Raw genomic sequence first — 5339 nt, forward strand, 5'->3', positions numbered from 1 at the left:
AATATCATTTAAGTGATATTTAGATATAAAAATGGCTACTTTAAGATTTTTGCCTTAGGCCTCAAACTATCTTGGGCTGGTCCTGGTTGGTGACTTGTGGCTGATCAAACCACTGCTTGGATCAGGCGGTTATCAGGTGGAGAGCTTCGAGTTCAGGCAGTTCTTTGGGTTAGAGCGGTTGGTGGACAGGCCTACTTGCCATAATAATATTTTGTTGGGGTCCTTTTTGTCACCTTACCATGCTTCAAACTTTGATTGGCTTGGCTTTCGGACCTGAGTTGAAGTTGGTAAGTCGAGCCCGCTGTTTGCATCAACACAAGAGTTAAGAAGGCTCGTGAATTGTCTTGGAATTGCACTTTAGTCAACAAACCTGCAAAAGAGAAGTAATATGTGATTTCCAACCAAGTATAGTGGTGTACGATATTGAATAACAAAAGTGGGTAAATTTGGAGCAATGTGGCAAGGGAGAAAAAAGACCCTCCATTTGTGCTTCCATACATAAAGAAAACTTATCGTGGCATCTACTGCATGTATTGGATAAAAACTGTGCATGAGAGAGTAATCTCTTCTCTCAGGCTGGGACATTTTTTTGGCTTTAATGGAAGTTGAGAGGATCTGCGAAGATCCTCTAGTTGAAGATCAAAGACACATATCGAGATAAGTTTAGGAGTCCAGCTTGGAACAGAACGCTAGCCCAAGAGAAAGGACTAACAACCAGTGTGTTTCTTATCCCCGGGAGGGGGAACTGGCCCAAGGCCTAAATTGCAGAGGAAGAATGCACGATAAGATTCTCAATGTTGATTTTAATATAACTCAAATAACCACCCTACAATAGTACTAAGTCAGTACAGCAATCCCAACCACAAGTCAGCATAGACAATTTATCCAGCAATTAATCAGTATAAGAAAAATTCAGTGGTTAATAACTCAGAAAGATGCTAACAACATTTGCATTTCATCTTCTGGTAAGAAGTCAAAAAAATGAAAAAAACTCAATAATAACAGACATATCATATTCATCAACAGTAAAACTATAAAATAATATGGGTTCTTCCCATTATAATCATAGAGAAAAGAGTGAAAACTCGGTGCAATTGAAGGGAGCAAAAGGGTGTCCAATTGTGTGCAACAGTTCTTCGAGCAATCCTTCTTTCACAAAGCATACTTAGGTGATGACCATATGGTGGAGTTTTGTGTTGTTGTGATGGCGAGGTTAGTTCAATGAGGCTTCGAGAGTGGGTGTTCTATGAGAGGAATGATATATGTGAGAACTACAATTCAAAGTAAGGGTGCTACGCATATTCTGGTCATTAATTTTTTGGGTTCCGCCTTCTTGGTTCATTTTCAACTAATGCCCTCACTTTTATAGTCTCTAGGAGTGAAATTATGAGGGTTGGTAGAAATGAGGAGGTCTGATTCAATAGGCCACGAGCTTTGATCATTCTTTCTTAGTTCTTAGACAAAGATGGAGGAGTTCTTAGACTAGCTATCAGTTCCGGAAGTTGAGCTGCCAATCACAAGACCAACTCCCCTTGACCACTCCAAGGCCTCTTGAAGATTTATGAATTTCTATAATGATTTTTAGCACCAAGCTTCAATAAAGATCACTCAAAGTATCCAATTGTGTAAGGCTTACGTCTCCTATCTAAGGATTTGGCAATTTGAGAAGGTAAAGGTAGAGACTACAATGGGTTTTTCTAAGTTTGCAATCTTGCTCAACCGAGATGATAGGCAAGGGCCAAGCGTGACTCTTTGCCTGACTGCTTTTTGAAATCCACACTTGCTTGACAGTTCAGCTGACAGCCTTATCTCACTTGACCGAGATTCTTCAGGCATCAACTCCAATTACAGCACTTGGATTATTTTTTGAAGAATTGGATGTGAATAGATTGAATGATTATGTGATAAGATTGATGAAATCGAGTTGAGCTATCAAGGTTACAGCTTCCACTCCATCATGTATTTGGCTTCATCCAGATTAGTTATCTGTGTGCATAATACTAAGGATGCTTATTGAAATAAAAATTTAGTTACAAACAAGGTACGGACATTTATCTCTCTTGCTCTCTTTCTTAATTCTCTAAGGTTATTACCCTAGTATAGAGTGCTCTCATTGACCCCATTGAGTTTAATATGTGATTATACTATCTATTTTGACTCTATCTGAGCTTGAAGTTGCTTTTCTTTTTTTTTTTTTTTTGGAAGGAGATACTATTGCTGGCTTTATGAATGTGTCCCCTTCATGCTTATATATTTATTTTGTTTTAGACATGCACTTTAGAATAGGGAGGCAGGGACAATGGAGTCATGGACACAATTTAAACCGCATATTTGAGCTTAATCAAAATTCTTGGAACATGGAGGTTATTAGCGAGGGCATTGACCTTTAATATATCAACTGCAATCAAATCAAAAAAGAGCATTAAAAATTTACCTCCTTACCTGATTTCTTTATCATTTGAGCCAATGTCTATTTGGAAGTAGAGTCAAATTTGTTTTGAGAATATCAAAATGTCTATAAGTTGATAATAAGAATGACTTAAAGCTTTTAGTGACAAAACAACGATTAAATTTTAGTTTATTTTGCTAGACTCTCATATGATCTTGTTACTTACATGTAACACAATGGTGGATTTAATGGTTTAGAAACATTTCTGCAATAAGCGTGAGTTTTCATAAGTAAAACTTTTTTTTTTTTTGGGTAATTAGGGTGTTAATGTTAGTGGTGGTTGATTTTCTGAATTTTAGATTGCAGGGATAGCAAGAAAGCTGGGTATTCTGGTGGTTGCGGATGAAGTTTATCACCATCTCACTTTTGGAACTAATCCATTTGTGCCAATGGGATATTTGGATCAATAGTGCTTGTTCTCACACTAGGGTCCATATCAAAGTGAAAGGATGTTATAGTTTTTCCTCTTTCAAGCAATTTCAGAAGTTAATTGCCTCCAATTCTCACCACTTAATTGCCTTGCACTGATTTTAAAACTGAGTTTTTTTTTTTTTTGGTTCATCTTATTTCCTAGTACTATGAGTGATTGGCAATCACTGATTGCTATATGTGTTGTGGATATGTAATAACATTTTTACTATAATCTAGTTCATGCAACTTTCCAAAGAAGTGATCATATAGTTCTTGTAGTGGTTAATTACACAGATAGAAAATGATGGATAAATTAGAATTATGAAGTTCAAAGTCAAGTTGAGTTCGAAGGTTTCAAAGAATTTGAGCAAACCATCTATAAGTTGGTGGCCTAATTGAAAACCAGAGATGAAAACAAGATATTATGAATTTTAATAGGCATAATTTTGAATACAAATTTCCTATCACTTTATGTTTCACAAATCATTATATTCTTAGAATTTTAGAATAACTGTTATCTCCAAAGAAAATTAATATTTTCATGATTATTTGCGAAGGCCAATTGTGGCCCTCGCAAATAATTTAGTATTAGTGAGGGTATATTTTTAACTCACACAAAAAATAAACTTTTTGCAAGGAATTTTTATTGTCCCTTGGAAATAATTTGGTGGGAACATTTCCCTCCAAAATTTTTTACATTTTAATGATTATTTGTGAAGGTCGATCCTAGCCCTCGCAAATAATTTAGTATTAGTGACGGCATTTTTTTAACTGTCACAAATAATACACTTTTTGCGAGAGATTTTTAATTGTCCCTCGCAAATAATATGGAGGGAAAATTTCCCCCAAAATATTAGCATTTGTGACGGCTATAACACATAATTGCGACAACTTTTTTTGTTGGTCACAAATATTTCACATTTTATCAAGTATTTGCGAGGGCTTTATTTTGCCATCGCAAACAAGATTTTTTGAGAGGGCTTTTTGGGTCCGTCATAAATTCTTGGTCGCTAATAGGCATTTTTTTTGTAGTGGGATATGCCCCTTTAATATATTGTCTCCAATCAAATAAACAAAGGCTCCTGTCCCTTTAGGTACAAGTTTATACAGAATTCAATTGTTTACAATTTTTTCTTTTCTCTATAAGAAAGAACCATCAACCTTAACTAACCAAAAAAAAAAAAAAAAAAATCAAAATTAATTAGAGTTATAAGAAAGAGCAAAAAAAGGGTAACATTTAACAATTAAAGAGAAAAAAAAAAACAATTAAAAACAAATCTAAATGGCAACCAATGTGGAGTTTTAAAGAACTCTTGGTTTACCTAGAATATAATAGAGAAAATAAAAATGAGACTAATACTAATTCTAGGAAACATATATAGAGAAATAGAAATAAGGATGCTAATTAAAGAGCATTGGCAATACCATCAATCCCGTTTGAAGCTTAGTCATAGCTCCACTAATTTGTTGACTTTCAACTTTTGGCTGGTATATATTTAGGCGTTCTCCAATGCCGTAAAATTCCTTATTGTCTAGCTTTACTTGAATTCCTACAAACTACCCGATTAAATTAAGTGAGAAAATGAGCATAATGATTCTACTGTAGAGAAAAAATAATAATAATTCCCAAAGATTAGTAATTTGGCATAAATAGAAGAATGTATAAAAAATTCATCGAAAATTGAGAGAGAAAGAGAGAGAGAGAGCCTTTTTTTGAATTCCTGCAAACTACCCAATTAAATTAAGTGAGAAATGAGCATAATGATTCTAGTGTAGAAAAACAAAGAAGAAAAAAAAGAAAAGAAAGGATTCCCAAAGATTAGTAATTTGGCATAAATAGAAGAATATAAAAAATTCATAGAAAAATTGAGAGAGAGAGAGAGAGAACCTTTTTTATAAGAGAAACCATGCATAGAATGGAATAGATAGTTACCAATTTATAGTAAGACAATGTGAATAAGAAGAGACAAAATAAAGGAAGATGAAGAGAAAGAAGAAGAATAATAGTTATGTAGAGGGTAGTGAGGAGATGAAAAGAAGAAGAATAATATTTATGTAGAGGGTAGTGGGGAGATGAAAAGATAAGGATGGAGAAAGGTTGGAAAAAGCGTAAATATTAAAATAAAATAAAAAGTAAATGTTAAAAACAATTATAAGAAAATTGAAAAGAAAATGATAATGAGGTGGACGCTTATGTGGCTCAACTGGAGCGTAACAACAATAAATGCTACGCTTTAACTTTTAGTAATATATAGATATATAAAAAATGTTTGTGCATAAAATGTTATCCCGTGACTCAGTAAAGATTCTAAGTAGCTAGCCAAACTTGACCAGACTTGAACTTAACTGTTTATTATATGTTCCTATAAAAAGAAAAAAAAAAAACTGTTTATTATGCCTCGGTTTGGATATCACTTCTTTATACTGAATGTGGCGTTGCGTTTTTAGTGTTTTTTTTTTTTTTTTTTTTTTTTTTTTT

General features: G+C 33.8%; 1 long non-coding RNA gene across 1 annotated transcript; it reads left to right on the plus strand.

Annotated features, from left to right (window-relative positions):
- Positions 1–1944: 1944 nt before the first annotated feature.
- Positions 1945–3198, plus strand: LOC136066395 (uncharacterized). Its single transcript, XR_010627905.1, has 2 exons — positions 1945–2041; positions 2749–3198. It is a non-coding gene; the product is annotated as an uncharacterized LOC136066395 (long non-coding RNA).
- Positions 3199–5339: the final 2141 nt, after the last annotated feature.

This window comes from Quercus suber, unplaced genomic scaffold (assembly GCF_002906115.3).
Source record: "Quercus suber isolate HL8 unplaced genomic scaffold, Cork oak 2.0 scaffold_34, whole genome shotgun sequence".
Classification (NCBI taxonomy): Eukaryota; Viridiplantae; Streptophyta; class Magnoliopsida; order Fagales; family Fagaceae; genus Quercus; species Quercus suber.